General features: G+C 40.7%; 1 long non-coding RNA gene across 1 annotated transcript; it reads right to left on the reverse strand.

Moving 5' to 3' along the window:
• Positions 1-233: 233 nt before the first annotated feature.
• Positions 234-3,572, reverse strand: LOC146063893 (uncharacterized). Its single transcript, XR_014471703.1, has 2 exons — positions 3,185-3,572; positions 234-3,082 (listed from the first exon to the last, which is right to left on the reverse strand). It is a non-coding gene; the product is annotated as an uncharacterized LOC146063893 (long non-coding RNA).
• Positions 3,573-12,093: the final 8,521 nt, after the last annotated feature.

Here is a 12,093-nt window from a genome sequence, read left to right on the forward strand (position 1 = left end):
AAATAGTTCCTAACTAGAAAAGTGCTCAACTGAAACCACCCTTAATCTTATCATTCCATGTAAACTGAATGAAAAAAACACTAAGTTAAAGAAGAAAAAATAAGGAGAGGAGAAGAATAGAAGGAGTAAAAACATGAAGTCCTTATCAGGATAAATATTCTTCTACTGTATTTCTATGAAAAAGAAGTAGAACAGCACTGATGTTATACTGATGTATAAAACAATACCACGGCTAGGTGTATCAACATTTTTTTTTATTAATACACAATAAAAATAAAAATTTAAATTGCATGCATGTTAGATAAAATGAGCCTTAAATTTATAGACCATACTGATATACTCCACACAAATATTTCCAGGTGGAGAAAAGGCCACATAGGAATCCGGTCTAATACCCAGCTGAGGGGTGGTGGAATCCAGGCAGATTTTTTGTCCGTATACAAACAAACTCAATGGTGCTATTATGCAAGGGGTCCACAAGTTGGAAATAATGGAAACCGTTCCTCGCTGAGTAGGATTAAATGCTCAACGCGTTTCGTGCGTGGAAGTGCCCGTGTCTTCATCAGGAGCAGAATCATTCTGCTCCTGATGATTCCGGACCAGCTAATAAGGAGGACTTCCAGGTACTGTTTAATCCTACTGAAAACTGTTCCTGTGCAGTCTGTGGAGAAGTGTCTAGAATCATGGGAAATTACCATATCCGAAGAGTACAGTGAATGAAAGAGGCCCTTACTAGAAGGATCTGCTGAATCCATACTCACAGATGAATGCATACTCTGTAGAAAAGAAGTGGCGGTGCCGTTTGCAAGGATGAGTCAGTGGCAGAAGAAAGAAGATGGATGTATAACCTGGTAAAGTGAATTCCAGAGGCTCTGAAGAGAAGGATCTTCTGATGATGTTCTCACAAGTGAATGCACTCTCTGTACAAATTAAGTGGCAATGCTGTTGGCAAAGACGAATCAGTGGTGGAAGAAAGAATATGAAGACCACAAAGTACTGCCAGTTAGGAAAGCAAAGAGCTATAAACAAAGCTCCCCATGGCAGCCTCTTAGTGCTCCTAATTTGACTTTTACCCTTATAATAAGCATGTGCAGCAGGCACAGTGAATTGATCAATTGTTCCTTTGTAGACATGGGCAATAATCCCATGTCATTTATATAACTGACCTCCAGATATGCTGCACAACATTTTGTACACTGGAATAGCTAACTGTAGAGCTGTGTGGCATCCACATATTAGCTGCATACATTTCCATCATGGCGAGGGCTATCAATCCACCTATTAAATAGATATTTTTGATGATACTATTCAAGGTTTAAATATAAAGGGTGTTAGTAGTAGAGAAGGATTGGCCAACTCTGTATAGGCAGTGGTTTAAAGGAACAGTACTGTGTTTTATTATTGTATAATTGACATTCCTGTATTGTGGTTCCAGTTGGTAGGTTGAAACATTTATTTGGGGTCCATGTCAACAGATGGTTACAGTGACATTGTTCGTAATGACCACCGGTGGTCGACCTATGGACTTTTAACCTAGACGTCAACTCTTTTTTCCACCCCCATTGTATTGTATCTGTGCAGGGTAAAGTGATTGCAGGTTGTGCTGCACTACGCTCATTGATATAGTAAGTTAGGTACGAAAGATAATTTTAGAAGTGAGGATAGTTTGTGAAACACAACACTTAAGCTAGGATTGGGCCTTGCATGGCTGTGGAGTCTATGGTCTCCTTACCTGTAGAAAAGTGGACAGGGCGAATTTCAAAGAACCAGTGACAATCATATTTGTTAATAAATCAGATTATCCCCAAAATTCCAGGACTATGTTAATCTCACATTCTTTCTGTTTATGTGTGTCAATGTGTACCGTGAGTGAGTGCAGCAACAGCCACATTTAACAGCAGCATGTTTTTGTGGTGATGTATCTTGATTTCCTCTTTCCCTTCCTTATTCATTTTGGGCAGGATGTACCATGCACTTGAGGTACATCCCGTGTAGATCTTATCAATGCTAATCACATAGGCCCTTATTCTGCTTCGTGCGGTACGGCCCGCGTGCGGCCGTACCGCCGATGTTTTTACTCTGCACATGCGCAGAGGTCAATCTGCGCATGTGCAGCCCCCTTCGCCGCAGACGTATTTCGTCCGCCGCAAAGGGGGCGTATAGGGGCGTGAGAGGCTTCATGCCCTCATTTCCCTATGTGTACGCCCCGCGTTTCATGGGCGTTCCCATGCAAACGCGGGGCGTATGCATGGTAATGAGGGCATGACGCAACTCATGGGGGCGGAAAGCTGACGTCGCCGGATGTCAGCTTTCAGCCCCCATACAAGCTACCACACGGACGATTGTCCGTGTGGTCTCAGCTTGCGGGAGCTGCCGGGGCGTGCGGACCTGCCTTCGATGGTCGACGACCATCGAATGCAGGGGGCAGCTCCCACCATGGTGGAGGCGTACGCCTCCACCATTTTTATGCGGATCGCCAGCCGTCCGTGTACGGACGGCCGTGGCGATCCGTAGGGTGGGCGGGGATTGGTTTGTGCGGCCGGAGCCCCGTGTGCGGCTCTGGCCGCACCAACCAGAATAAGGGCCATAGTATGTATTACTAACATATACAATGTCAAGGGTAACTCTTCTGAAAAGAGCTTTCTTTGCAATTAGCTTGAGTGCCTGGATTTATGGTCCCTCATCAAGCACTGTGGACAGAAGCCTATAGGCATCTATGACTAAAGGTTATGTTACCCTACTTAATGGAGGTCCACTCAAGGTGCTTTAGCGGGACATTTACTAAAAAAGCCGATCACAGCCGGTCTGCAGTATGAACGGGTAAGACCAAGATCGTCTGTCGAAAAAGTGACAAAAGATAGGATGTTCCCTCCACCGGCGCCCTTGTGAATTTAAAATATGTCCATAGATATATAGGAACGGTCCTCTTCTCCAAATACTGGCTAGCATATACAGATATATATAACCATACGTTCCTCCTGTCCCAATAGCATATCCTCTTCTCCCAAATCGACTGCTTATTTGGATAGTGGAACACCAATCCTCACAACCATAGATCATTTATCTCGGTCCGGATGAGACCCTAAAATAAATGTAGAAAAGATACATATGGTGCAATACCACTTTTGTTGATAAACAACAAACATGTGATGTGATAGTACAAGGAAAGAAAATGGTTAATTACCGGATGGAATGAAGAATCTGAATTGAATCAGTTCTCAAAATCACTTGAAATACAAAGGATGATGGTCCGGATCCGTCATCCAAAGTTCTCTGCGGTCAGTAAACAAGTCCAGATCCAATTCAGGATTACACAAATAAACACCATAGTTCTGGTGTTCTAGAGAGGGGTTCCAATTAAGAAAGGTACATCCTTAACTGACAAGAAGAACAACCAATGACTACATTCATACATATACTGCAATTCCCGCCCAAAAAAACCTCCGGTCCTTATGAAAATAAATCCCCCGTGGTTTGTTTACTAACGTGAGTTTCCGGGTATTAAGTACTTCCGCCGGAAATTCCATGTTCTGCGGCTTTATTGGGTCCTTGTGCCCATTGCGACGCATATTCTTTTCATTTCCGGGTGCCGGTGATACTTCCGGAAGTGTGCGCTGTTAGGTCCGGTCCCCGGAGCTTCAAGTTTTAGATGCCCCTGGCAAGCGGTATGTGGGATGCCGCTGACATCACAGGAAGTGTGCACCATTGAACTTAGTCCCCGGACAAAGTGAAGTGATCGTTCCTCACACCATGTATATCTGATGACGGTTCCCATGGCAACCTTTCACCAGAGAGTTAACTGAATATCTATGCCATTATTCATCTTAATTTGGCATTCCACTTCATCTTTTCAAATTGTGGAGTGCTCCTTTGATTGATGACATAATTGCAGCAAAGAAAATATAAATAAACAGTATATTAAAATACATACGGATGGACAGTGTAAATACAGAATAAAACACAATGATCGATGTCTAAAATTTATAAAAAATATTTCACCTCAAAATCTAGGTTCAGGCCCCCTGGAGTCAGGGTATTGAAGTCATAAATAAATTTTATCTCCTACCTAGCTAAAGTGCTTGCTATATTGCGATTTCTAATAGCCCTGAAATCTGTTTAATCCCACCAAATCTCAAAATATTGCTACATGAAGAGTTATGGCAGTTTAAAATGATGGGGGAGGGAATGGGACTCAATACCCTTTTTTATATTGTTTAAGTGTTCCCCTATACGTGTTTTTAGAGGCCTTGATGTCCGCCCTATATAAAATAAGTGACATGAGCACTCAACAAAATAAATTATATTTTTCTGTTACATGTCATAAAATCATCAATGACATGTTTTACTCCATTGATCTCAATGGTCGTATACTTGGACACTCCTTGGCTTTTTACTTCTCTGCAGCATTTGCACAACCACACCTGTGGAAGCCCTTGGTTAAAGTTTTGCCACTCGGCTTATCCGCAATTAGTGCACTATGTACTAAATTATTTTTAATTGTAGGTGCTCTACGGTACACAAATTTAGGATCATCAGGTAGAATAGGCCCTAAAACTGGGTCTTTCTTTAAAATGCCCCAGTTTTTCCATAAAAGATTTTTCTAAAATTTTATGCTGATCATTAAAACCTGTAATAAAAGACCAAGTGAATTCATTGGTGCTTGTACTTGTGACTTCTTTATTTCGTAAAAGGTCCATTCTATCGATGTCATCGGTTTCTTTCATTTTTTTCTCTATAAATTTGGGGTCATACCCACTTTCTAAAAATGTAGTTGCCATATGGTTGGCTTGATTTTTATAAGTGATATCATCTGTACAATTTCGTCTCACCCTTTTAAACTGGCCCCCTGGGATGGCATTTAGCCACTGGTTGTGATGACAGCTGTCTCGTTGTATATTACTTCTCCACTAGTAATCCATAGGGTAATTGTGAAAAAAATAAATTAAATATATAAAAAATATATATTGGGGCAGTAGTAGGGAATATAGATTTTAAGCTCCACTGGGGCAGGTGATGTTAATGTTCAAAAATTAATAACTCACCATGTATGGTGCCCTCAAGGGGGTCACCTTGCAGTCAGCCTGAGTTGCTGGTTCCCACTATAGACATCCATGTTAAATTCATAACATGGGCATCTATGGATCTTCCTCTGAGCACCTGAAAGTGTAAACACACTTGTGCCTCCTCAGTCTGCTGAATTCAGGATTTTTTTTAAAATTCCCAATGGATGCTACTTGGAACAAAGAGGATGCGATCTACACTGGAGGGATGGTGAGTATATTTTTTTTCACAGGTACCCAATGGATTTTTGTACTATACAGGAGTAGGTATCCTGTCCTAAAGCAGCCTGGTCTAACAGCATGCTGTAGCGCTATCCTATTCCTCATTTGAGGTTTATTACCCTATGGATTACTACTGGAGAAAAGGACAGGCCATATAGGTGAGTATGTATGTATGTGGTCTGTAATAAAGCTTTAAATTATTGTGTGTGTATACGTTCTTTGGGAATTGGTTCTGTAGGAGGACTACAAGTCCCAGCAGGCCCAGTAATGCCCCACATGCTGGGACCTGTGGTTCTCCAAGTCCCAGCATGCAGGGGGCCATGCTGGGTCTTGTAGTTCTACTACAGAACCCAATATCTATTTTTTACACTTTTTTTAACTTTTTTTTTTTTTTTTTTTTACACCATCAGCCCATTGTCCACTGTCCAGGGATGCCGGGGACAGTCCCGGGCTGACCAGCCAGGATGTCATGTTTTGGCCAGGGGGAGCTAGTATAAATAGTTTCTCCAGCTGTGGCATGGCACTTCTGGCTTTTGGAGCCTGGTGCTGGTTATAAAAATACGGGTGACCCATATTTTTTTGTCCCCCATATTTTTGTAACCAGGACTGGTCCAAGAGCCCGATGCTGGTTTCTTGAATACAGGGAACCCCTAGTTCTTTTTTTCCATGTTTTCAAGAAACTCAAAGAGCCCTGGGATGGTTAGGCTCGCGGGGGGACCCCACACCGTGTTTTTTATTTATTTATTTATCTATTTTTTTTATACAGAGATGCAAAATACGTATTTTCTGCTGAATTACTGGTCATGTATTCATTCTTACACCAGAATTCAGCTAAGCTTGCCATATATAAATATGCAAATCAGCCCAATTTGGCTGATAATAAATTATCTGATGCTAATTTACCAGCCGTATTTTATAAAAATGTTCCCCTCTTTCTTTATTCCCTTTTTTACTTGTTCCATATTTTCTTTCTATTTATTTTTTCGGTACTTGTGTAGTTTCACGGTGCCAACATGGCGCTGTGCATCTGTGTCCAGCTGCGGGGCTGTAAACTCCATGCCAATGTGGATAGTTTGTACCCCCACTATCCACGTTAGCATGGAGTTGATTTTAGATAGCATGGCAAGCGTAGCGAGCCACAGAGCCCATAGCTTGGGCGAGCACAGCGAGCGCCGTGAAAGTACACAATCTACTCGGATGCTATGGGCAACATCATATCTTCAGTAGAACCTCATCTTAGTAAATTTACCCCTTGTAGTCAGTTGACAGGAAGCCTTCTTCTGTACTATTGTCTCCAATTCTAACTGTGATGGCCAATGCTCAGGTCTGGCTGGCACCGGCTGCTGTGACAGGCAGCGCTGCTGGTGAGTTTGGGTGGGACCTCAGGGTTTTGTCCAGCGGGTGGATCATCAAGCTCACCAGAGCAACATTCCTATGAATCGCTGCTTTATAATGATTACACTATTGCTGATTGGAGCTGTGAAGGAAGCTTTGCTTACCTGTTGGAGATTGGAGGTTTCACTATGGGGCTGTGAAATTTTTGGACCTTTAAGCCCATTGAGATATACCAAAATATTTATATTATTATTTAGTAGGCATCTCATAACTGCTCTAAATAATTTTTCTTATTTTTGACTTGTTGCATCTATTTGATGTTTTGATTTCTGTAATAAAGCCTTTGTTATATCAGTATTACAACATCTTTAATTTCTTCTTCTGTATGCATATACCATACTATTGAACTACTTGGAGGTATCTCAGATGGGGAGGATGTGAGCTACAGTAGCTATTCTGATAGAGGGTAACTATTCCGCCATTTCACAGTTTCTTTCCTATTATTGGCGGAGGGTTTTTGGTGACATTTTTTTTTATAAAGTGAGTATATAAACAAATGAGAAATTCACTGTATTTCAAGAGGTTTCACTATGATTTTCTCTTTATTTTGAGGAAATGCATCACCTTTTATGGTTTAAAGACTACACACCTAACAAAATCTGTAGCGCATGCCAGATATTGAACACTTTCTATATAAACTACTTGCACTATGTGGGACACATATTGCTTATAAAACAGCTGTTTAATTTAAGCAAAATGTGTCTTTTGAAATTTCCATTTGAAGGTACTGTATATCAGTGCCAATAGTGATGGATGTGCAGTGGCATCTCTTACACAAGTAGCTAGGGAAGTTCATAGGTTGGCGTGTTGCTTAAAAAGGAGGTGTGGCTTGGCATCAAAGGATTGAGGCTCTGGCCAACCATCCCGAAGAGCGTTTCCATCAGAGCATGCGGATTGGCCCACTTTGTTTGAAGTGCCGGCTTCTACATGGTGACAGGCGCTGTCAGTTTGGTGTCACCCCTCGGCATCTGCACCCCCGTTATTAAGCCACTGCAGATGTGCCCTGTACTTGACAAATGTAGGGCAGTGGTAACTGGTGTACATTGTCAATGTCAAGCCAATTATCTAACATTAATACCAGTTGCCCGGATGCAAGATATATATTAGTCCCCACCCACCCACACACACACACACACACACACACACACACCCCTTATATAAATATTTGTATACAGTATGTGTATGTATAGGGCCCCTTACACTTGTGAGATTTTGTCGGATTTTAAACAATTTAGGTGGATTGGTTCAATTTATCTGACAAAATCTGATGTGCCTGTCTGGCAAAATCTTATGTGCCTGATGTGTAGGACCCAATGCACAATCCCATGCCATTGGGTATAACCAAGAGATTGCAAGAGATTGATCCTCCAGCACATAGGATAAATCTTGAGTCAACCAGGTCCAACTTGTTGAAGAATAAGTGTAAGGGGGCCTTAAGGGGGCCTTATATCTCTCTAAATATTTATATAAATCTTGTTTAATTGCACTATATTTACGTTATCACTTATTTTAAACAAATACATTGCTTAGCAATTATTCCCAGGATTAGAACCTATGACCTATCTCACTGGAGAAAGACATCTTACTAATAGAGTTATTTGCTCCTACATAGTAAGCATGCAAATTCTAGCCAGATGAAGTTACTACATTACATAGCTCTGCCTAAAAATAATGGTTTTGAACTAACAATTACAGTATACATAGTCATAATCTGTATACATAGGGGGGAATTTGCTAAAGGAAATTTGTAAGAAATAGGTGTATTTGTATCCAGAAATACACTTATTTTTGACATTTAGGGGGACATTTACTAAAGGAAATTTGTAAAAAATAGGTGTAAAAATAGGTGTATTTGTATCCAGAAATACACTTATTTTTGACATTTACTATCCAGAAAATACGGCAATTCGTATTCGTATTGATAGCACATCAATACGACTACGAATTGCCGTATTTTTGGAATAGTAAATGTCAAAAATATGTGTATTTCTGGATACAAATACACCTATTTTTTTTACAAATTTCCTTTAGTAAATTTCCCCCATACTGCGTGGGGAAAATAGCTCTATCAGTAAGGAGTCTTCCTCCAGTATGTCAGTTTACAGGTTTTAATCCTTGGTATGACTACTAAGCAATTTACTTGTTTAATAATTTCTGGATTATTGTTTTATTGTTCGTTGAATATATATATACCAGTATTTTGTGTCCGGCACTCCAAAGTGGATGTAGATCAGTACTGACCCGGTGCCTTCCTGTCTGGGCCTTGTGATCCTTTTTGATAGACTGGGAAATCAGGCGGCACTCCCGGATTTAGTAAAAAAATGTGAAGTTTTATTCAGTCATCCAACATGTTTCGGGCAACCTGGCCCGTCCTCAGGGATCAACTAGTGCAGTGCCAGTGTCAAATATTTATACAAACTAGAAAAACCCATCCCACAAATTTAAAACATTGATTGGCACCAGGTGCCTCTCACCCACAGCTTCCCCTATGCAGGCACAGTCCCCGAAGTTTCTGAAGCGCTGCGCCGTCTATGTCACCCATAGGAGAGCCTGTGCGTCCACTCTGAATGCCTGGCTGTCTCCCCTGACATCATCAGCCCCTGTCATGCGCTCCAGACGCACTGGACAAACAAGCCTCGTTCTGGACCCCTGCTGAGTTTATGGACACCTTGGAAACCTAAACAACCTGTGAATAAAGTGAAAAACATTAAGAATATTTTAAGAGGCACTCTACAAGAGCCAATTAAGAGGCATATATCAAGCCATACAGTATACAAAACATTAAAACTAGTGAACATACATTACATTAAAACATTACAATAATACGCACAGCAGTATTTCTTAAAGCCATATAACACTTTTTATCTGTTATGCAAAGTAACCATGTTCCGATCTGTTTTGATTCATTCACTATTTAAGTGGACTTATGCCATAAATTCTTAGGAGGATTATATACACTTCAATATTAATAATGGAATTTATAGAAAATGGTATAAGCCATGCTGTTCATTTAATCCTCGTGAAGACAGTGTGTCCAACACATGAATCCATCTTGTCTCCGCCTGCAGCAATTTTTTACCCCTATTGCCTCCCCTATCAAGTTTGGGCACATGGTCAATGATTTTTGACCTGATGCTGGCTAAATTGTGTTTCTTTTCCACACAGTGGTGAGCCACTGTTTGCTCACTGTGACCTGTACTAAGTGCCTGTCTGATGGCAACCCTGTGGTTTGCCATCCGTTCTTTAAATTGGCATTCTGTCTTGCCCATGTAGTAAAGAGCACATGGGTAAGACAGAATATAAACCACAAATCTTGTAGAACAGGTAACTGAGTGCCTGATTTTAATTTTACCACCAGTGTGTGGATGGCTAACAGTGGTAGAGCTACAGGTGACGCACCCTGTACATTTATAGCATCCCTTACGTCTAGATAAAAAATGTGTGGAGATGCTTTTCTTCGTCATTTTGGAGACATCTAATTTCACTAGCAAGTCTCCCAAATTGCGTCCTCTTTCAAAGGCTGGCATAATACAGTTGTCGTAAATGGAGTGCATTCTATGGAGGGACATGTTACCAGTGGAGTACCCCAGGGATCTGTACTTGGACCAGTGCTCTTTAATATCTTTGTTAGTGACATTGCAAATGGTATTGAAGGGAAAGTATGCCTTTTTGCAGATGATACAAAGATATGCAACAGAGTAGACACACCAGGAGGGGTAAATCAAATGACTGATGATCTAAGTAAACTTGAGAATTGGTCAAGAGAATGGCAACTACAGTTTAATGCTAAAAAATGCAAAATGATGCACTTGGGACTCAAAAACCCAAAGGCTCAATATAGTATCAAGGGTACTATAATGGAAACTACTGAGGAGGAAAGAGATCTAGGAGTCACTATTTCAAGTGACTTAAAGGCAGGGAGGCAATGTAACAAAGCAATGAGGAAGGCTAGTCAGATGCTTGGTTGCATAGGGAGAGGAATCAGTAGCAGAAAAAAAGACGTAATAATGCCACTTTATAGGTCATTGGTACGACCTCATCTGGAATACTGTGTCCAGTTCTGGAGGCCATATCTTCAGAAGGATATAAATACATTGGAGAGCAATGTACAAAGAAGGGCAACTAAAATGGTTCATGGCCTACATCACAAAACTTACCTGGATAGACTAAAATATCTTAACATGTATAGTTTGGAGCAGAGAAGGGAAAGGGGGGACATGATAGAAATCTTCAAATATATCAAGGGTTTTAACATAGTACAGGTGGGAAATTTTCTTCAAAGGAAAACAAGTAATAAAACACGAGGACATGCACTGAAACTGGAGGGAGGTAGGTTCAGGGGAAATGTTAGAAAGAATTACTTCACAGAAAGGGTAGTGGATAAGTGGAATAGCCTCCCATCAGAGGTGGTAGAGGCTAAGACAGTAGAACAATTTAAACATGCTTGGGATAGGCATATGAATATCCTTACAAAGAAATAAGGATTAAAAAGGGTTGAGTTTACCTGAAGGGTAAAAAAGGGGCAGACTAGATGGGCCAAATGGTTCTTATCTGCCGTCAAATTCTATGTTTCTATGTTTCTATGTATTTATCAGTGGCTACAATGTGCCATAGATGTTTGACTTGTCTGGTGGTGTCCTTGCTTCCTTCTAAATACTTGGTTACCCATGGGATTTTATTCATTAAAGATTTCTCTTTTGGTGGAGCGTTTAAGATGGTTTCTCTGGGGGTGTCCAATACCTTTTGCTTAATTTTCGCTAGGCTTGTTTTGTTATATCCTCTTTGTTCAAATTTAGATTGCATTGTATCTAAATCCCTGCGGGCTGTATCCTCGTCACTTATGATCCTTCTCACTCTCATCATTTGAGAGTAAGGCAATCCTTGTTTTAATGGCATGGGGTGACAGCTTTCATATCTAAGCAAGGTGTTACTGTCCGTTTCTTTTACATATAGGGGGTTATTCTAGTTCATTCTTTCTGACAAAATCCTTCTTAGATGGACAAAACCATGTGCACTGCGGGTGGGGCAGATGTAACTTGTGCAGAGAGAATTAGATTTGGGTGGGGTTTTTCTTCAAAGTGAGATCTATATTGCAGTGTAAAATAAAGCAGTCAGTATTTTCCCTGCACAGAAACAAAATAACTCACCCAAATCTAATTCTATCTGCACATGTTACATCTGCCCCCCTGCAGTGCACATGGTTTTGTCCATCTAAGAAGGATTTTGTCAGAAAGAATGAACTAGAATAAACCCCATAGAGAGGTATTAATACTGTTGTTCTTTACACTAATACTAACATCCAAAAAATGTATAGATTCCTTGCTCATGCTATATGTAAATTTAACCGGACTTGGGCTGGCACTATGGGTATTGAAGCTGTCACTCAGCTCTTCCTGTTCACCTTTTGAAAAAATGA

Source organism: Crinia signifera, chromosome 3 (assembly GCF_055691185.1).
Source record: "Crinia signifera chromosome 3, ASM5569118v1, whole genome shotgun sequence".
In the NCBI taxonomy this organism is placed as follows: domain Eukaryota; kingdom Metazoa; phylum Chordata; class Amphibia; order Anura; family Myobatrachidae; genus Crinia; species Crinia signifera.